We start from the raw sequence: 22,871 nt of genomic DNA on the forward strand, positions 1-22,871 counted from the left end.
AGATCTTCACAAGAACATGAAGACATTATCTAGGATGCTCCTATCATGGAAAAAACCTATTTGGGTGTCATGAATGATGTCTACAAGCACGGGGTGGAGTCAACTACCGATCATCTTCGCCAGTGCCTTATAGACCACTGACAACAAGGTGATTGATCTCCATTGGGATAGCTCCAACTGGTCTTTCCCTTTGAGGAGGAGACTGACAAGACTTGCCGATAAAGTCCCTGGCATTCGTCCTGAGCTGAAAATCTCCTGAAAGGCCAGTAGTCGGGGATCCTTCACCACCTCCTAGTAGGTAGTGAAGAAGGTCTTAGAAAGACCATCCTCTCTCGGGCATTTTTGCCCATCCTGTGTATGGAAAGCCTCAGATAGCTCCTTCTCTGTGAAGGGGTCTAGGAGGGAGAGTCCCATCTCCTTTGTGACAAGGGACAGAATGCAAACCCAAACCTACCGTCTACAATGTTGTACTCTGACTGAGACTGCCTCTCCTATTGAAAAATATGTCTATAGAAGTTACTGGCAATCTCCATCACCTCATCTGGGCTAGAGCGAAATTTCATGTACTGATCACGGAGGCTGTGAATCTGATCTCCTGAAGGTGCGAGGCTGATGCACCAAAAAAATCCCTGCACATCGTGTCCGCCTTCCGTACCCAAAAGGCTGCTGAGTTATGAAAGGAGAACTCAGAGTGATTGTCCTCAAGACCGGCGATGGCTGCCATTGCGCGCACCTCTTGCGTGTGGAGAGTGGGATCCCCTGGTGGCTCCTCGAGTAGTCTCTGAGTGGCTGCTAGGTCTCGCCGAAGTGCCCTCTCCTCCTCCCAACCCTGTTGCCTAGCCTCTAGGGCTGCCTCATGGCAGATCCTTCTCGGCTCGGCTAAGACCTTTGCAACCTCCTCTGGGATCTGATCCCCCTTGGCCCACTCCCTAGTCCAAAGCTGCTCAATCTACCTCCTTACCTCCTTCCTCTTGTAGATCGAGTCAAGGATCCAATAGGATCACGTGTCAAGGGTTGAAGCGAGAGCATCAAGTGTAAGGAGAACCGAGCACTGATTAGACAAAGTGGTACCAGCCAACTGCCCTACCTGGCCTCCTCTAGAGGACCCCCACTCTCCCACATAGAACCGGTCCAACCGCTCCAAAAGAGCTCCGTCTAGCCACCTGTACCCCCAAGAGACGTCCAGCAACCTCTCCCTCCTATGAAAAGCTGGGTCGTGCTAAGTATCATGCGCTCCTACTACGAGGAGGAAGATCTCCCATGCCTCCTGCTCCTCCCTTGCTATACCTTGGTAATCTCTACCTCTGACCTGCTAGTCCTCTGAGACCACTAGGTTGTTAAAGTCCCCTCCAACAATCCAAGAGTCCACCTTGGAAGTCCTACTACAATCTCCGTCTAGAACCTAGTGCGTGCCCTAACCTCAATAGGAACATAAACATTGAGGACTCCAAGGCATGCGTCCTCTAAATCCAGTCTAATCAATAGGACCCTCCCTGCGACAATTGTCATATGATCTTGCACACATGCAATAAGGCTCGGGCCAATAGCGTCTCCACTCTTGCCGTGGGCACCGATGGAGTACTCCCAGTAAGTGTGGGAGCTGCGTGGAAGTACCTTCCCCACCCGATGGGCCTAGGAGGAGGTGAGCTTATGCTCTTGAAGAAGTAAGATGTCGATCCGTCTAGCAAGAGTAGGTTGTAGCTCTTGCTAAACAATCAATTTTCTAGAACCACATGCCCCACTGTAGTGTAGGCTGTTTACGTTTCAGGATGCTAGGTATAGACTCATGAGGAAACTTGTGACTGACCGAACAGGCATCTGTTCGGTGTGGAAGCTGCTGATGAAGAAGAAGAGCTATGGGGCATCCGAATGCACTTGGCTACAGGCCTGGAGGGTGAACTCCATTCCCCCATGGTGGCTCTCCGGCGGACCATGGGGATGATAGATGCTCCAGGTAGTACAAACATGGCCTCCATCAGCTAGGCTGAGATGCATGACTCTGTGCATTGGTAGAAGCGGGCAGCCTGTGCGAGGGGCTACTCGATCACATCCATCGGTGAGCTCCACTGGGTAGGGGCTTGTAAAATATGCTTAGATGTGGGACCTCAACTCCAATCCACCAATTAATGTCCATTATGCAACTTGGCCACTGCTGGGAAAAGAGTGCTAGCCCTCCTTCACCCATCCACAAGGAGATGTGGTCTGCAACCTGGACCCTCACTTTCTCCTCTATCTCTGTCATCGTCTAGTCTCTTGAATGAGAGGTCTAAAAGAAGAAAGCATAGTTTGGTCCATTCGGTGGTGCTAGTAAATGGACCTTGCTGCTCCTTGACTTACGGACCATGAAGATCCCCATCTCTAGAGGTAGTGAAAATGCACTTTTTCCTTTGACTTGCTTTTTGAGGCCGCCCTTGCGCTTTTAGCTGTTCTCTATCTTAAACTCTCCACGCTTCGAAACACTCAAATAGGACCATGGACCACTACGGAAAAACTCCTGTGGGAGAAACTGCACCTATCGAGGGAAACTGTGATGGGCGGCTGGACCAGATGAGCTAGAGGCTATGTGGGGAGGGGGAGGGCTGGCCTGTTGGCGAGGAGAAGATATGGGCATGTAAGGCTCGTCACCCCCTGTGGAAGCGAGGGGAATGGGTTGGGAGGCGGGGGGGGACACATGTACTAGGTGAGGATCAAGGGGGCTGGTTGGTGGGGAAGATGGTGAGGAAGAGGAAGAGTGAGGGATAGTGGAGTGATTGGAAGTATGTGGCCAGTGTGAGGGGAGGTGAGTGGCCTCGGAAGGAGAGGACTATGAGATAGAATCAGGGGGCAATCCATGAGGTGGTGGGCATGGGGACTGGGGGACGCGTGCAATTTGTTGCATGATGCCCAAAGTCATGGCATCGCAGGCACTGACCAGGCTGCCCTGTCACACTAACTTGTTGCCTGAAAGAGTGTCTGCCTGCCTCAATCTCAAGAAACTTAGGTATGTCCTTTTATATCTTCCACAACCACCCGTACATTCGGGACTCTTGCAGCTGTCACTGCATCCGCGAAGGAGGAAGAATTGTGCTGAAAAGCCATCCAAAGTCCTCCACTAACTGACGATACTCTACCGCCAGTCCGGGGAATAGAAGGGTGACTCGGTATCTAGGAAACTTGTTGTGGAGCACCTGACGTCCTCCACTTTGAAGTCACTACACCAAGGAACCATATAGATGACCCCCTTCGTGGAGGTATAAGGTGAGCTATCCACTAGCTTGCGGGCTGCATCTGCGGAGGTGAGTCGGACCATGAAGATCCCTTGACCCATGAGAATCGCCTCCGCAATTTGCGCTGTGCCAATGTGTAGCGTGGAGTGAAGCCAATCTTGAAACTAGGCCTTGGATGGAGTGTCCTACGATCAATCCAAAAATTGCTATTTCTTTCAGTTCCAGCTTTGTGGCACAGATGGATAAGAGCTGTTTCTTTGAAAAGACGACGTGCAAGGTGTTTGATTGGGGGACACTCGCAAAATGCACCGGAATCTGACCAGAGGTTTTCATTGCGCATCACTGCTGAGGACCTACTGAGCTAGCTACTGTGATACCGGGGGAAATGTTGCAGAAGACAAAGGGAGCAATGATTGCTAGTATTATCACGTCTCCGCAATCGCAAGCAACTCCTGCTAAACTTGTAGAGGAGAAACAATCAACATAGTAGACAAACGTGTAGCATAGGATGGAGGCACAAGAGCATGTCGACTGAGGAGGCCTTTTCGAGCGTGAGGCAAAGGATGGAGCCGCCATAGGATGAGGGTTGACATAGAGAACAAAGCCTCTTCTTACCTAGGATGATCTCGCTCCCCAGCATATTGCCGTCTCTTCAATCATTGTGTGATATTTAGTAGTCATGTGACTTGTATACATTCTTCGTAATTAATATAATGACCCATCATAGAAAAAAAGAGAGAAAGGGACATTTCTTTTGCACCTCAATGAGAACTGAACACACAAGAGGAGAGGTTGCTAGATGCATTGGAGCTTTACTCCCCTTTCGGAGCTGTCGGTGCTATCAAAATCACCAATGAAGTTAAAGTTTGAGAGGTGCACCACTAGACCTAGAAATACTATTTAGTAGGGTTGAAGTTGTTAGAGATGGTTGTTGCAATGGAATTGATTTAGACTTGTTGGACAATGCTTTAATTGAGATTGCCAAGATGAGGGTCTTGAGGGTCTTGAGGGAGGGGATTGTGAGAATGAAGTAGAAAATTTTGGTAAGCATCAAAAGTCCTCACAAAAGGGGCTACAAATAGGGGAATTGGATACATCTAAATTGTCCATTTCTCGTTATAGAAAGGACATGTGGCTTTTGTCCACATGTTATCACATGTGAATGTTATTATGAAGGACTATGTTGATGCCGATTCGCCAAATGCAGCGAATGCTATTATGCACGACTATCCTGGTGCCAATTCAGTGAAGGCAACTTCTTTATTGGAAGGAGATGATGTAGAGGCAATTTTAGGTGTGGACTTTGATGGTGTATCAAGTAGTAGCTCTTCATGAGAGGGCTGCTGTTGTCTGTTTCCTACGTTGAGTTCCAATGATTGTCCATATATAGGCATGGCTTGAAAATGTCATGGGTGATGGTAGTGACTCATGAGGAACAAGAAGTAATGGAAGCTATTTTTGATGGTCCCAAGGGTTTCTTTGAGGGTTTTTTTTGTACACTACAAGCAAGAGCTAGGATTTTTATGAGGAAACCTTTGTTCTTGGATGGTCATTTGGTGCATGTGGTACCATGGAGGCCTTTGTAAGTTTGAAGTTGCAAACTGACAAGCTTGCCCCATTTGGGTGAAACTCGCGAATTTTCTATCTCATCTATGGTGTTTGCTTCCACTAGTTTTGAGATCTCTTGGGACTCATGTTGGTTGAGTCTCCATTGGCTTTTTACAATAAGAATAGAGCTTGTACCTCATATTGAGCTAAGAAATATATTCCATGCTGATTAGCCACTTAAATAGCCCCAAAACAAGCTTAAGTTAATGGAAATCCTAAAACGGGGAGTGGTTTGAGAGAGTTCAATGAGACCCTAGTTTGGGAGGGTCCATCCTCACCTATAAATAGACAAGCTGCCCCCATTCAATCTCATCTCTTCGGTGCAAGTTTCTCATCCTTGTGTGCAAATCTCAGCCATCAGTCTCCCACCATGTGGCCGTCCAACCTTCGTGACTGTTGCCATCACCTTGTTTGCTCCACTACTGCTGCGGTTTATTGCCGCATTTTATTGATGCGCTCTATTGTGGTGTTCTACTGCGACGCTTTAGTACGGCGTTCTATTGCTACGTTTTACTGCTGCGTTTACACCCTTCTGTTGCAGCATTTTACTATGCGTTCTACTGCTACATTTTGTTGTTTCACCCACATCATCAGACATCATCCTCTGGAGTTGCCTCAATCTCCTCACACTTTGGTGATTAGTGTTTGGTGTTTCTCTCACTCCATCACTTTGACTCGTGGTCACAGTCCTTGGGATCCGTCTCCAATGGATGTCACTCTCTAACACACTGCTTTGCCCTTGGGCACACTATATACTCATACACTCATTTACATCATTCATTCACTTCAGAGTTGTGTTCTTTCTATCCCTTCTTCTCTTTGTGCTTAAGTTTCTAAGTTTGAGTTTTGCGCTTAGGGCTTGAGTTTTGCTTTCTGTGTCAGCGTTTGTCCTGTTGTGCTTATGTCATGATCCTACACTTTGTGTTTCCTCAATGCAAACTCTAGCAGTGCCTCCACACTCTTCTTCACATTGTATCACAGTTGGTGCTTTTATGAATGCATGATCATACACTTTGTATTTCCTCAGTGCAAACTCTAGCGGTGCCTCCGCACTCTTTTTCACATGGTATTATCCTATGGATATTGTGAAGTGCTAGTCTTTACACGAGGCACACAATGACTTGTAACCGAATCATAATGTCACATGCACCTTCTTATCGTGAACCCATGATGTCTTATCAAGCTTCTCCATCACTAGAGGTCACCCTCTATGTTTAAACCCATGCCAGATATTCCAGATTTCATTAACCTCACAGAGAAGGAGTTTGCTGAGTACCTACATAACAAATACAAACATGAAGACGTCCCTTCTTCCAGTTTTGCTACTCCTAGACCAGTTGGTGAGGTTGGCCACCTTTCTAATCGTAGAGGCAATACGACATTTGGGATGACAGGCGATCCATCTTCATCATATTGGCCAAACCCAATGTCAAGTGCGTACAACCCTTTTGAGTTGTTCGAATCAAAGCCCTCTCATGCTTTTTCTTTTGGTGTGCAGGATCCAGATGGTCAAAAGTATGTAAATCTTAATAAAGGGGGCTGAAGAAGCAGACATTCATCATCAAGTATACCTCCATCTTCTGTTTCAGTGCAAGTCAATTACTCTTCTTCTTTGTCTCCCATCCCACCCTCTTCTCTTGAAGCCATATCACATTCATTTCAAAACCTCGGTTTATATTCCACATATGCCTCTACCACACTGGGAGTTGGACCTTCTATCTCTGCTCCTAGCACATTCTCATTCTCTACTCCATATTTCACACTTCCTACCACCTCACATCATCGTACCTCGTTAGGGGGCATTCCACCTCTTAACACTCACCTACCCTTTTCCACAAGCCATTTCGCACTATGGAACCTTCGTTAAAGGGAATGTAACCCTCTAACATAGTTCTCTCTACCTTTCCTCATGTAGGCATATCTTTTCCACCTAGGATGGCTGTGATGGGCATCCCTCTCATTACCCCTAGCTATATACACACCATAACCTCTCAAATGCAAGGATTTCCATCCTCTACTTGTGGTGCGTCCTCACACTTTTCATGGGTCAATCCTACACAGGGATTTCCATCCTTTGCTCCACGTGTCCCTATCCCTCCACCATGGGGTCCTCATGCAATGACAATGCCTATGCCTAGTCATCCTATGCACACATTTGGATCCACTATGCACACTTCTCAAAATGCCTGGTGGGCACTATGGGACCCATTCCCAAGTGTACTCCTCCCCACCACAATACCCATCCTATCCACCTTATCTGAGCACTACCACTCCTGTTGCCTTGACCAAGAATGCCTTCATGGATAAGACTTGTTCCAACAGGTCAAATTTCACTACTTGGTCGAACTATATGCAACAAGTACTTGAGTCTCAAGGTCTTTGGGACCTTATTGTTGGTCTTGAGCCTATGCTTGATCCTCACCTAGCCCACCCTGATTACATTCATCAACTGAGAGCTTACAATGCCAAACCAATGTCAAGCTAATGAAGGGTTTGGTTCATGAGTTTCACTCTCAATTATAGCACTTCCCTCTCGCATTGGAACATTGGAGTCATCTCACTGACTACTATGCCGCTAAAGATCGTACTCGGCATATAAACATCGACTTTGAGCCTCAAGAGTTTTCCATTAAGAAAGGGGATGATCTGAAAGTCAAGTTGGCTGAATATTGGTGATTACTAGCCGAGTTTGCCACTACTGGCTCTGGGAAGACAACAACCAAGTCACATTCTTCTTGAACAAGTTGCCCAACAAATACTTTCATTTTATCTAGCACATTATCTCACTCCCTAGATTGCCAACCTTCTATGAGTTTTGAGTATCAGTTCTTGCATTATGTGAGGGTACATGTCATCCACTCATATCTATTGAAGGGGCAAGGGTTGGTTGCCTCTTCTTCGAGAGCGGAAACAAATAGTTGCAAGAACTCGCAAGATGCGAAGGCAAGTCAAAACAAGGGTGACACCACTTCTTTTGATGGAAACAAAGAACCTCCCTTTGGTAGAAAATTCCTCAGAAAAATAGGTTTTGCACTCATTGCCAGAGATTGAGCCATGTGGATGAGGGGTATCGTACCAAGGCCCAAGGTCTTCCTGCTAGAAAACCATAGCAGACTACTATGACTACACAATCTCATAGGGCTACACCTCCCGCTGTTGCCCCATCTGCTCCTTCAGCCCCCACAGTTGCTAGACAAGTGGCACATGGACAACCTCAATGGCTATTCTACTCTACTCCTAAGGGGTTGACTGATTGGTTTGCTAGCACTGATCCTATTGCACTTTACACATCCATTCCTAGGAACTCCACTGCACCTGCCAGACCTTCCCCACCTCGCCGTATGCAGTGGTGGCCACACATGTAGCCTTTCATTTTCGAGTATTTCATTACATTTATATACACATACACATTTGCATTATTGCACCACTACTGACCTCTGTGATTGCAGATCTTACTCTCTTTTGCAAACTTTGTTTTCAGTGTAAGGCTAATATACAGGTTTGTCTAGTTCTACTTGGGCTAGAGACATGGGATGCGCGCTGTTCCATTCATGGTTTCATCTTTCTAGGAGCTTTACTATTCTACCAACATGGAGGCTTCTCCTCCCGAGACAGATCGTACAACATCTCTCTTGATACTATCATAGCGGCGACTTTTATCTTGCTCTTACAGTTAGGATGCTTCTTCTCATCATGGTTCTCAGCACCATATGAAGACCGACATTTGACTCCTCTTCCTCCTTTGGCATAGCCATTCCAAGTTGAGAGGGGGCTCCTACCTTCTTGGTGTTCTACATGTTTTGGCACTTGTCTTCGACATCGGCCTTTTCCCCCTGTTGTACCTTCACCCTTTGCATTGCATGATTTCATCATCTTTATACTAGGGCGCTTGGGTAACTGCACAATTTTCCCACGAGGAACACTATCCAAGTGGCACCTACTACATGAGCATTTCATAGCATGTAGCATACTCATTGTATAGAGCACCACTAGATGGATCCTAAGTTGTTTCTATCGGCAATTTGTACATCACACCACCATTACTTCCTCACCATTCCCTCGTCATCATTAATATCCATGAGTGGATGGATAGCTTATTTGTTTTGTGATGGGTTGGCTCTAGCCATCTCTTCTCATTTTCCCATCTTCTTCTCAATTGATTGCAAACCATCTCTTACTTAAAAAAAAAAAACAAAAAAAACAAAAAAACCGAAAATCACAGCTCATTGTAGTTCCATCCGCCGCCCTATCTTCTCTAAGGTGACTACTTGAACTTCCTTGGTAAGATAACCATCGCCTCTGTAGTCTTGGTAGGCCATTAAGGCAGCCATAGTGCACCCTTTGTCCAATGCCCTGCTTGCTTTGGGGTGGGACACCTTGAGCAAAATGGATTGGCCTTCCTTTCTCACCCTGTTTTAGGACTAGGAGGGGGTGTTGAGCTAAGAAATGCATTCCATGCTGATTAGCCACTTAAACAGCCCCAAAACAAGCTTAATTTAATGAAAACCCTAAAACGGGGAGTGGTTCGAGAGAGTTCAATAAAACCCTAATTTGGGAGGGTCCATCCTCAACAATAAATAGACAAGATGCCCCCATTTAGTCTCATCTCTTCCATGCAAGTTTCTCACCCTTGTGTGCAGATCTCAGCCTTGCAAGTTTCCCACCCCCATTAGCCTCCCACCATGTTGCGATCCAATCTTCATGACTGCTGCCATGATCTCATTTGCTCCACTACTGCTACGGTTTATTGCTACATTTTACTGTGGCATTCTACTGCTGAATTTTATTGCCACATTTTATTGCGGCGTTTTACTATGGTATTATATTGCGGCGTTTTACTACGGTATTATATGGAATTTCATTGCTGCAAACTCTCATTGAACTTTCTTCAATTCCTAAAGGAGGTAAGACTCCATTCCAGCTTTGGTATTGGTGGTTTTCTGAGGAGGCGGGGCGGGACCAAAGGTATCTAGAGACTGACTGCTGCAGCACGTCTTCTTTTTCTCCATCCATATTACTGCTGAGACCTAGTCGGGAAGTTTTCAGGTTGAACAGATCCACAAGGGGTTCCCCTTCCCCCCTTGGGGTTGGCTTAAACAAACCCTACAAGATGGCCAAAAAGGATGTGGACGGGCTACAAGATAAAGAAGAGGTTATAGAAATGAGGCATGATCGGGGCAAAGGGCACGAAGGGCAGGATTGGGGTCAAGTGCACGGCAAGGTTGGGGGCAAAAGGTGGGTTGTGGGGTGGGATGGGAATACAATTGAAGGCTTGGGTAGAGTAGAGGATATGAGGGCATGACAAGGAGTCAAGATAGAGGGCAGGGGTGGGAGGATAGAGGGTGGGGTTGAGGATGGGCTGGAGAGCGTAAGGACAAGGGACAGAGGGCGGGGGTGGGGGTGGGAGTGGGACAAGAGCAACGTGGGGGTAGATACGAACAACGCCGGGGTGCAAAAAGGGGAGGGGGGGGGGGCGGCCGGGGGGGGGAGGGGGGGACAGGAGATGTGCGGGACAGAAGGAAGGAAACAAGCTTAAGACTCTGTTGCAAGTAGATGTAAGGTTATGCAAATTGATTGAGGCAGAGAAATAAGCTCAAGACTTTGATGCAAGTAGATTTAAGATTATGAAGACTACTTAGCTCTTTATAATAGCCCCAAACCACGTAAACTACCAAAAGTTCCATTATAGGGTGTGGAATCCTAGAGAGTTTATGTGTCCCATAAGAAAAACCCTAATTTGAAAGGATCCTTCTGCATCTATGAATAGATAGGTTGCCCACCATTCAACCTATCCTTGCTTTGCAAGTTACACCAGCCCACACACTCTTTGCGACTATTGGTGCCCAGTTTCCAGCTTGCAGACCATCTTTATTTGCTGTCTAGCCATCGTCAACTACACCATGTCATCTTCAGCCTTTCCTTTGCTGTAGATGACAACTTCCAGTTGCTTGTGAGTGCTCTAGACTGTCCCAGACTACTGCGTTTGCTGTATCAGCTTGCTACCCAGCTGATATGCATCCTTGCTAGGTTCAGCCAGCCTGCGTTTTCAGAATTGCAGGTCCTGACACTCTTTGACACACCTCCATACATATTTACATAGAAAAGTTGCATGAGGATTGCAATATTGTTTTTGTGCTCTATTTAAAGAGCTTTCACACGACGATACCCATATTGGAAAGTCTCTAAATTTTAGGAGCATTACTATGACCTAAAAATGCTAGTCATAAAAATAGAGATAATGTTCTAAAAATAGTAAGTTTTATGTTTTGATAATAGTTACTAAATTTGGTTGTTTTTATTTTTCACAATACTCAACCCAAAAAGGAAGGCCATAAAGAAGAAACAAGTGTCAAACAAGCTTCACCTCATGACATGTGGCTAGACACTTGTCTTATCACTTTCCCTTTTTGCACTAACTCTCTCCTTTCTTTTATAAAGAGAGCTTGTTTTTTCTCATTCGTTGCTAAGATAGCTTACAATTGGCCCCATCCATCTCCTCCAGCTGTAGCCGTGCTATTTACAACTCCAATGCCTAGTTTTCAGCTTCCGATCCATGGTACATTGCTAGGTTTGGTTATCAATCTACTGCCTCCTTATCTGTCTTTGGTGTGGATAACACCCTCCGACATCATTCAGCTTTGCCCTTGAGCATTCTATACACTCTTATATTCATTTACTGCATTGATTCATTCCTTCAAAGTTTCTCTTCTCTTTTTGTTTGTGTTTGTGTTTTGAGTTTTGAGTTTACGGTTTGTGTTTATTACATTACTTTGTGAGTTATTCTATTTTCGTCATGGTTGTACATCCTACGTTCTCCCTACACAAACCCTAGCATATCTTCACATGGTATGAGAGACGGTGCTCTTCTAAAGAGTATCATGTGGCTATTTGGAGAGCTTGGTTTTGTGTCAGATACACAAATGACATGTAACTGATTCAAGATGGCTCAAGCAACTCCATCTTTAGATCCTCTGATGCTTTCTTAAGCTACTTCTTCAATGGAGGCTGTGAGGATAAATTATGGTCTTGATTTGGAGCACAATGCTCCATCTACTATTCTTTTAGGGATCATTCACAATGGCCAACTATTCTTCATCTCATACTCTTTCACAAGGTACATCTTAGTTGCAACACTTTGCAGATGAGATTGATCACCTCAGTTAAGGAAAGATTGTCCACTCAAGACAGCCGAAAGTTTAAACTCTTCACAATCAAGCCTAGTGGTAGGTTCATACAATTCATTTTTTTGCATGTCTGACTTTGTTTATACTGCTCCTTTTGTCATGCAGAATTGATTGTTAGTCACCATGGAAATCTAAATTGGTACTAGTATGGTTTTTAAAAAAACTCTATGGTTAGAGATGTTTCACAAGCTATCCTTCATCCTTTGTTTCACTTGAGTATGAATTTGCATCTTCCCCTCCATCTTCACATTTACCACCCTTCCCTCCCACTTTCAATTCATGTTTAGATTCCTCTTCCACAAATGCTTACTCTCTATTTCAATTCATGTTTAGATTCCTCTTCCACAAGTGCTTACTCTCTATTCTTTGGTCCTGTTGTGTAGGGAATTTTCTTGCACACTATATTGCCTCCTTGGTTGCTCAAATGCATGAAACCCCATTTTGTGCTCGTGAGTCACCTCTTCCTTTGAAGGAAACAAGGAGTGGAAAGGAATCACCTCTACATTTAGACCCAATTCTAACTTCATCAATTGACCCTAAATAGGGACCATGTTCCAAAGTTGATGGTTTGTCTTCTTCTTTGAAGGAAAAAGGGAACGGTACACTCCACACCCTCACAAAGACCTTCTTGGCACTTCTTGCCTAAAAAAAATAGGTTTTGTACATTTTGCCAGAAATCGGGCCATGTAGGTGATAATTGTCACTCAAAGGCCAAGGGTCTTAGATCGACACCCCAAATCACCTCATCCCCATCCTTAGGAACCTTAGGCTAGTTTCCTCTAGGCTTAGCCATATGTTATTAGGTCTTCTATTGCATTCTATACTCACTCAAGCTTTCTTTTAGCACAACATTAAAAGCATCGCAATATGAAACATCCAGTATGTAGGTTTCTCTCTTGATCTTTTCATGTTGGGTTTTGTATTTCAATTAGGACTAAAGATTTGTCTTTCGGTTTCTACGTTGGTGAGTATTACCTCCATCAGCATGGAGACAAAGATAGTATCTTCTCTCTTGAGATCGGGTCTTGGGCATCCTTCTTCTCTTGGCAGTCATCTTTCTTTCCTTTCAGTTGAGATATTTTTATCATTTAACCATCATTTTCTACACCTCTAGTTTATTTTTTCATGATAGGCTGACTACTACCTTAGTGGTTGAGCCTTTACATTCTTCACAGGCATAGGAGCCATCTCCCGAGGTTGAGATTTGGGCTCGTCTATGCCACTTGATCAGCATTGGAGCCCTCCCATGATCGAGTACGAGCATATTGTGTGTGTCCAAATGGTTGATTCTCCTTTAGCTATTCGAACTAAGGGGTTTCAAGTCTACGTTCATCATCAGATTCTTCATGGTTCTTGCCACCACACAAAGACTAACATTAGATTTCTCTTCCTCCTTCAACATTGACATCCATGGTTGAGAGAGGTTTTCTAGCCTACTTGGTATCCTTGAGTTTCGGCATTTGTCCTTGACATTGGCCTCCCTTCCCTATTGTACCTCCCCTTCGCATTGCATGATCATCCTCATCTTTGTAAAGGGTGCTGGGGTAGGTAGACAATTTCCCCATGAGGGACACTTTCCAAGTGGTACCTATTGCATGTGCATTCTCATCATGTAGCACACTACTCTATGCATCTCATTGTGTAGAGCACACTTGGGCGGATCCTGAGTTGCCTCCACTAATGGTTCTTTACCACCACACCACCATACTTCTTCACTCCTTTCCCTCGTCATCGACACTTGAGTGGTTCGGATAGCTTTTCTATTATGTGGTGTGTTGGATCTAACCATCCGTATTCATTGTCCCCTCAAGGCAAAATTACTTGATAGGCTGCAAACCATATCTTCTTTCAAAAAAAGAAAGGCGGTTTAATGTGGTCCCATTTGCCTTTGTAGGTCCTGAAAGTACCATCAAACCTTGGCCTCTTTGGGATAGTCCCTTGGTAAGATAACCATTGCCACTATAATCTTGGTAGACCATTGGACAATTGACGTGCACCCTTTGTTTGATGCCCTACCTCATTTGGGATGGGACACCTTGGGATAAACATAGGCATGAGATTTTCTTCCAGTCCCTTCTTGGTTCCAATTTTGGGCCCCACAGGGGTGTTGAACTAAACATGTATCACAAACTGATAACCTCTTTAAAACAACCCCAAAACATATAGATTATCAAAGGTTTCATTAAATGGTGCGCAATCCTCGAGAGTTTTTGTATCCCATAAGGAAAACCCTAATTTGGGATGATCCTTATCCATCTATAAATAGACAACCTGTTCACCATTCAGCCTATTCCCGCTTTGTAGGTTATACCAATCCACACACATTGTTGTTGTTGGCACCCAATTTCCAACTTGTAGCCTACCTCCATCTACTGTCTAGATATCATTGGCTGTAATTGTGCCATCTTCAGTTTGTCCTCTGTTGGGGGTGAAAGCGCCTGTGCCTATGCTTCCCTGTATTTACTACACACACCTGTATACTACAGGTGGCAGGCGCCCATCATTGTTACTTTATTCTTTATTCTTTCAGAGACTATTGAATAAAGGTCATTCACACATGATGATTGTCGGAGTTCCCACCATGTGTCTCCCTCTCTTGCTCTCTTGCTCCATTTGCTCTCTTGGTTCTCTCTTGCTTCTGCTTGCTCATGCTTCTAGTCAGGCTCCACCTTTCAACTAGTATTAGAGCAGAGATTGAGAAGCTTCACTCACCATTGCTTCAGCCTGGATTCAAATACCTGCAACACTTCATTCAAGACCACCATTGCTCAAGCTTCCAAGGTAGTCATTTGGTCTCTCTACTTCCCAGTTTGTATAAGGCTTCTTCAAGGCATTGCAGGGGCTTCATTGAGCTCCCCTTGAGCTTCCATTGTGACCCATTCACCTTAGTCATAGCATTAGCAACTCCAACAATGGTAGCATGAATTGTGCATGTTGTTGCTAGCCCCATTTTTGACCTTGTTGACCACTTTCCAAGCTCTCGGACACATATTGATAGAAGAGACAATGCTTTGACTATTAGGGGTAGATTAGATGCTTTGACTATTAGGGGTAGATTAGATAGTCCCGCCGGATTCATCGCCATCGCTAGCGCCCCATCGCCATTGCCATCCCCCTTGCCAGGGTCATCGCCATCGCCAAGGCCATTGCCATCACCATCCCCCTCGCCATCGCCAAAGCCCATCGTCATCCCCCTGCGCCACCGCCTACGACCGTCGTGTCCCCCCGCTCTGTTTTCTTCTCCCCTAAACCCCGCCCCCGCCCCTGCCCTCCCCTGTCTTTTCATCCCCCTTGCTACAGAGTGCCTTGCTTGAGTTCCTACGGTCCCCACCTGTCTTTTCCTCCCCCCACCCCCTGCCCCCCCCACCCGTGCCACAGACTGTCTCGCTTGAGTTCCCACAATCCCCTCACCCACCCCGCCCCACATCCCATGCCCCATCCCTTGCTTGTATCTTGGTCTACTGACCATGTTTTGGTTGTGACTGACATACCACATATATCCTTATGGCATTGTAACCTTGGACACATGTCCTTAAAAGGTCTAAAAATACTTTCTTGTTTGCAATATCTTCCACCCCTTGACTACAAATGTTTTGATTTATGTAATCATCGTCTTTATGGCAAGCAAACACAATTCTCATAATAACTCTGGCATTATGTGTATGGGTGAGCGTGGTCCCATGTCCTCTTAGTCACACTAGGTGGCGTGAAGTATTTTGTGCCTTTCATTGATGATTATCTCCATAAGGTTTGGGCATATTGAATAAAGTAGAAATAAGATAATTAGCTATCTTTCAACGTTGGCTTGCCCTTGTTGAGAATCAGCTTGGGTATAGGCTGAAATGCCTAAGGTCAGACAATGGGGGTGAATATGTCTCTAAAGCATTTACACAGTTTTGTAATGAGTGAGGTACTAAGCGTCTATTAACCATCCCTTACACCCCACCCCAAAATGGTGTTGCTAAGAACATGAATAGAATGATTCAGAAGAGTCTCCATAGTATGCTTAGCTAGACAGGCTTATTGTAGCATTTCTGAATTGAGGCAGTTACTACTACAGTACACTTGATAAATAGATCCCCATGCATTGTTGTTAGTTGTCAGGTTACAGAGGAGGTATGTTCTGAAAAACCTCCGTCATATGCTCATTTGCGTGTCTTTGTATGTGAGGATTTTTGCCATGTTCCCAATGACAAATGCAATCAGCTAGATACTATGTAAAATACATCTTTCTTGGTTATGCAATGCAAGTGAGATGGGCTATCACTTACCCGATGCAAGTGAGATGGGCTCTCACTTATGGGATTCGTACGCTAGGAAGTAGTGTTGTTTTCCATGAGGAGAAGCAACCTAAGCAACCTAAGTAAATAGTTGAGATATGCAAGGTGATATTTTAGGAGGAGCCTCTTGCTCCCAAATAGCCAGCTAGACAATTTGCAATTGATGCTTGAGTGGCGCATGATCGTGACGTTGGATAGAATGTACTAGTCCCACAACCTATGTTGAGACGGTCTACTAGAGATAGACGTCATCTTGATTAGTTTAAGCCTTCCATGGATTACATTATAGTGATAGATTTTGGTAAGTTTCTTACTTATGAGGAGGCCATGTAGAAAGGTGATAGTTACTCTTAGGAGAGGGCCATGCAGTCAGAGTATAATTCATTGTAGAGAAACCATATATGGGATTTGCTTCCTTTACCCAATGGAAAATATGCATTGCCATGCAACTGGGTATACAAGTTGAAGAGTACCCTTGGACGTCCCAAGTTAGCATATAAGACCAGTTTAGTTGCTAAGGGTTTGAAGCAAGCATGGTGTTGACTTTGATGAGGTATTTTCTCCTGTAGTCAAGATGACTACCCTACACTTGGAATTGGCCTTGGTTGCTCAATTAGATCTCGGTCTCTATCAGATAAATGTTAAGCTGGCTTTTTTACATAGGGACTTGTATGACGGGATTTGTATACAACTGTCTAAGGGCTTCCAAATAAAGGGCAAGGAACACCTAGTGTGCACATTGAAAAATAGCATTTATGGTCTTAAGCAAGCACCTAGGGAATGGTATCGTAAGTTTGATGCATTTATTTGATCGAAGTCTTACTCCCAGAGTGATATGGATCAGCGTCTAAACACGAAAGAGACTCGTGATGGCAACCATATTATCTTAGTACTTTATATTGATGATATATTGATTGCTGGGAGAGCTCATGAAGAGATGGATGGCCAAGATCCCTTATGTATCCACAGTGGACAATTTGATGTATGCCATGACAACCACTCATCTTGACATAGCATTTGTAGTGGGAGTTGTGGCATGCTATATGGCTACACCTAGTTCGAGACATTGGGATCCCATGAAGGGTATAATGAGGTACTTGAAAGACACTATAGATATGTGCATTTGCTATGGCGGCTAGGATACTACGATGATGGGTTACATTGACTCCAACTATATAGAATAATCGGATAGTAGGACGTTCATTGCCTTTAGATATATCTTCACCATTACTTGAGGTGCTGTTTCATGGATGTCCAAGGTGCAAAAATACATAGCCTTATCTACTACTAAGGCAAAGTATATTGGAGCTATTGAGGCTTGCAAGGAGGCCCTATGATTAGGCTATTTGGTGGCACGACCTTGGTATTATTGTCACTTCTACACTGCATTCAAATTCTATGAGTGCTATTCAATTGGCTAAGAGTCTAGTTTTCCATGCGACGACAAAGTACATTAAGGTGTGCTATCGGTTCATCAGGGAGATGCAAGGTTGCATTTTGTGGATGTATAGAACATTCCGGACAGTAATGTACCGTATGGTTCATTGTAGCGATATGTGTGTTTTTGCAGGTGCCTAGCAGATTTGACCATTGCAGAGTCTAGACAACATGTGAACTTGAATTTCTGATAGTTTTTTGTGACTGTTGCACATGGACGTTGACTGAAGTTCTAACTTCTTCTCTACTCTCGCTCACTTGAGCCCACTATAAAGGGCAATCCCCCCTTCTCACCTCTTCACCCAAAAATCAACTGTCTTCTTCAATCTTCCCCTCTTGAGCTCAAGCTTGAAGCACCTTCAAAACCTTCTCCACTTGAGTCTTCTCCCCCCTCCTATCCCTATCCCTCTTCCTCTTGCTCTTCCTTCTCCTCACCTTCTCTTCCTCTCCTCTCCCTCTCCTCTTTCGCTTCTCCCTCTCTCCTATTCCTATCCCTCTTCCTCTTACTCTCCCTTTCCCTATCCCTTTCCCTCACCTCCTCTTCCTCTCCTCTTTCCCTCTCTCTCACTCTTTCTTCATTTTATCCATCTCCCTCTTCCTCTCCCTCTCCCTATCCACAATGCCGAAGCCTCTTTGCAAAGCTTTTGGTCTCTATACCACAAATTTTGTGAAGGCCTTGGGCAATACAAATTACTACCATTGGACTTGTAAGTTTTATGGAAAGACAATGACTAGTAGCATGACGAGGCTCATTGTCCACTTGACCAAGGTGTGTGGTCAATGTGACCAATGTCTTTCCATCCCTCAATAGTGGATGAGATCATGAAGTACACTTTCCTCTCTTATCAAAGTGGCCGTCTAATCGAGCATGGCAAAAGCTCAAGAGGAGGTGGTTCCCCCTGCCATGGAAGTGGATGCTTCCAAAACGGCTTCCTCTATACCTACTCCTACACCTTCTCCTAGCCCATGTGCCTCAACGGCCTCAAGCTCCACCACCACCGTTCGAAGCAGAAGGCCATGGAGGCAAGCCTCACTACAAGAAGCTATGGGTGGTGTTTTTGATCCTTTGTATTCTCTCAAAGAGAGGCAAAGAAATGCTAAGATAGAGATTATACGCATGATCATTGAGTGCAATTTTCCATTCCACCTACTTCGAGTGGATAGGTGGAAGAGAATGGTCAAATCCATTGCCGTGGTTGGTCCATGCGACGAGTGGTATAGTGTCACCTACAATGACATGCAGACCAAGAAGCTCAAAGAAGAGAGAGAGAATTAGTAAATCTCTTGAGCTCGTGCATGTTGGATGGGCAAAGTATGGTTACACCGGTAGTGATCAGAAGAAACGAGGCATCATCAATATCCTTGTTTCTTCACCTCTTAGCACATTTATATACTCACATATTTACCAAGCTATCATTGAGGTAATCTTTTTCTGGTTTATGATTCAATGATTTGTTACTCATTTTATATTTCAATATTCATAAATCATAGTTTATTTTACATATGCATAAACATCTACCTCTTCATCCTCCATCATGATTCATAAATCTCTATCTCCACGATTCATGATTCCATCATAACTCAAATATATCCCCTCTTTCACTTGAGCCATGTAGGTTGGTGTGACTAACCTGGTGCAAGTGGTCATTGATAATGCTTCCAATTGTTGAAGGATGGGCTACTTGCTTGAAGTGGAGTTACCATTCATTGTATGGACTCCATGTGCCACCCATTGCATTGATCTCCTCATGGAAGACATAGAGTCATTGAAATGGGTGAGGAAGATGGTTGGTGACACTTGTCTCATAGTAGGTTTCATCACTAAGAAGGCAAAGATCTTGGCTATCTACCACGTCTACAATGATATAGAGTGAAAGAAGCCCACCAAGACCCGTTTTCCCACCATGTGGTTGTTTTAGAGCAACTATACAGCATGCAAAACAAAATTCAACAAGCCATGGTCTTGAAGGAGTTCAAGGCATGGCTACAAGAGGAGCCACTCTTAAGCATGGAGGAGGGGAGAGCCATTGAAAGACTTTGCTTTAGAGGGACATTTTGGAATGATGTACAAGCACTAGTCATTGCCATTACCCCCTTATATAGGGTTCTACACATGATTGCTGACATGGACGGTGTGACCTTGGGGCTTCTCATGCACTTCATGAGGAAGGCCACTCAAGAGATCAAGGCATGCAAAGTACTACATACAACCCAAGGTAATTACACTTGTTTTTGCATAAGTTAATTAAGTTTAAAGTAAAGATTTTCGAATTTCAAATTGGAATGACTGAATTAAATGGGTTTTTTAAAATTGTAGTGTTGATATATTGAATGCCATGCCAAGGTGTGTTGATATTCTTTGCTTAGTGGAGAAAAAATGGAAGTGGATGAGAAAACCCATTGGCTGCCTCTTACATCTTGCTTATAAAGCTCCACCCCTTTTGATGGATCAAGAGTTGGCAACTGACAAAGATGCCTACCTCCCAAAGGTATTGGATGAAGACCAACATGTAATATTATCACATGAAATCATCAATTATAGTGACCAAAGAGGAACCGTTTCTGCCAGTACTCTATGTTGGAAGAGGATCTCTTTGGTTAAGCCTCTTTTTTGGTGGGATTCTTTTGAATATCGGGTACCCACTGTCCAAAAGATTGCCCTTAGAGTGCTTGCACAAGTAAGTTGTAAGTACCCACTTGTAAGTTATCACCTAAAGCTGAATTGTTGTGTGATCATTAGTTTTGAATTTTGAAAAAGTTGAATTTTTGCCTTATGTAGGATTATTTAGCTGGTGCGTGTGAGAGAAATTGGTCAGCATATTGTCTCATTCACACCAAGATAAAAAACAAGTTGAGCACACAACAACTAGAGTGATTGATTTATTGTCACTCTAACTTGCATATGCTTTGAACTATACAAGAGATGCCCATGACTAGACAAGTAAGTTAGAAGTAACAAGTTGTATTCCACTTATTCTAAATAATGAGTTAGATTCTAAATATGCAAATTATCATTTTATTTCAATTAGGTGAATGTTGATGAGATCAAGTTAAGTGGGGCTACCTTGAAGAGTGTCAATAAGGAGCGAAATGAGGAGGGGGTCATCTTCAAGGATCTCTACATAGAGTTAGAAGAGATTGGCAGTCAAGTCTCGAGCATGTATAGGGGCCATTGAATTGTTGCTTGAGTTGCAAGCTCTAGGACCCAACCATCGGACCTATGTGAGGCGAGGCTCTAGGAGTTCCTCTTCAGAGTTTCTCTTCTCTTTGTTTGTGTTTCTGTTTTATCATTTTGAGTTTGAGTTTTAAGTTTTGTGTTTAGGGTTTGCATTTATCGCATTATTGTTTGAGTTCTTGTGTTTTAGTCATGGTGATACATCTTGTGTATTCTCTATGCAAACCCTAGCATATCTTCACAAAGATTGCAGTCGAGAATGTTAAGGTAGTTAAATTAAGATTATGGAAACATTGAGGCAAATAAACAAACCCAAGACTTTGTTGCAACTAGATTTAAGATTATGAAGATTGCACTAGGAATGTGAAGGGAATTTCTTTCCATATTAAGCAACATAAGATGTGGAAAAGTGTATTTGAAAGACATTGGAATATTTTTTTGTGCTTTTAAGCATAAACAACATTACATTGCAAGCAACACTTGTGTTCATAAGGAACATAACATTCTTTTATTAGTGGCAATGTCTCCTATCAATTGCGGGTTATTGTAGTCTTCTTTAATTAGATAAGATAACTAAGGTAGATTTCTCATAGTGAAAATTATGTTTTTCTTTTTATTTTGCTAAAAGGGTATGGCTAGTTGTATTATTTGGAAGATAGTTTGAGTTGTCAATAAATCAAAATAACTCATATATACAAGCCTCTCAGGGTGGGTTTTCTTTTTGCGTAGGGAGATGGGGGAGAGAAGCCATGGTGGAAGGGCATAACACCATTGAGGCTTTGCCAGCTTATAAGATGAAGAACAGGCCATGCCCAACACAAGTGCGAAGGCCGCCAAAGCTCTTGTAGGTGTCAAGAAAGTCTGCCCGTAGGTGTTCCTAGTGGCCACGAAGGGAGTGGATAATGGACAAACAAAGCTCTACCGCGGTGGCACATTGAGAGGCTCTCATTGCTGAGAATTAACTAGCAGCATGCATTGTAGATATGCAGGCCTGTGAGGTTCCCAAAGAGAATTGTAATGATCAATCGGAGTGCTGTGATGACTACAATTGCAAGTGTGATTGTGAGAGTGACAAAGAACCCTAAATTTTCCATTCTAAACTATATAATTGGATCAAAGAGAGGGTGAACAGTTAAAACCTGAAAGGCCCTCCAATCATCAAATTAGATTATCCTTATTCCTCCTTGTGTCGGCCTCCTTTCACTCCTTTGTGAATTCAGCCCCTACATAATACACCAAATAGAATGACAGTTGGTTGCTTTACTATTATGCGCTGCCAAATGCAGATTGTGATGACGAGCTGTCAGGACTTCCAGCCACAACACACCAAGCGGCAACAATTGCCGATTGCGATGCAGTAGGCTTTGGTACCTAGCCGCTCAAAGCCTCGAAGGCCACCACTGCACATGAGCCAACTTGGATGTGATCGCACATGAGCCAACTTGGATGTTGATCACATCCTACATCTCTGCCTTGCACAACAGGTAGCGGCCTTGACTAATTAACCGCCATCAGAGGCCCCCCTATGAGATGCACCTAAAGCTAGGCTCTAATCCGTAGAGTAGTTTGTAGACACCTCTCCACACCAGCTAAGCTGCCTTGCATGATAGACAATGCTTCGAAGTCTCTACGCAATGCAATGGGCAGCACTAGCAGACTCTGTCTTGTAGCATTTGGGCCAACCAACCATTGACTGCTAGGACCCCATGTACCACAAGCCATAGGAAGTAGGAGACTCTCCTTGATTGCTAGTGGTACAAGTTTCTCTAGCCCAAAGTCTTTGCCTTTTGCCTTATCCTCTATAAAAAGATCCTTGATATGGGAAACAGAAGCAGGAGGATAGTGTCGAATGCAGAGGGTATTGGGCTTGAGTATGAGTTCTACCAATGGAACATGTCTTTCTGGAACCCCTAGAGCAAAACCTATTTGGGCAATGATAGCGAACCCAATGGATGTGGACTTAAGAGAAGAAGACTCACCT

At 44.1% G+C, this 22,871-nt stretch overlaps 1 protein-coding gene across 5 annotated transcripts in view; it reads right to left on the reverse strand.

Annotated features, from left to right (window-relative positions):
* The window catches only part of LOC148028288 (uncharacterized), a 341,703-nt gene that overhangs the window by 41,565 nt on the left and 277,267 nt on the right, over window positions 1–22,871 (reverse strand). The window lies entirely within an intron of this gene.

This window comes from Lygodium microphyllum, chromosome 12 (genome assembly GCF_053477565.2).
Source record: "Lygodium microphyllum isolate KBCC chromosome 12, Lygodium_microphyllum_v1.1.10, whole genome shotgun sequence".
NCBI lineage: Eukaryota > Viridiplantae > Streptophyta > Polypodiopsida > Schizaeales > Lygodiaceae > Lygodium > Lygodium microphyllum.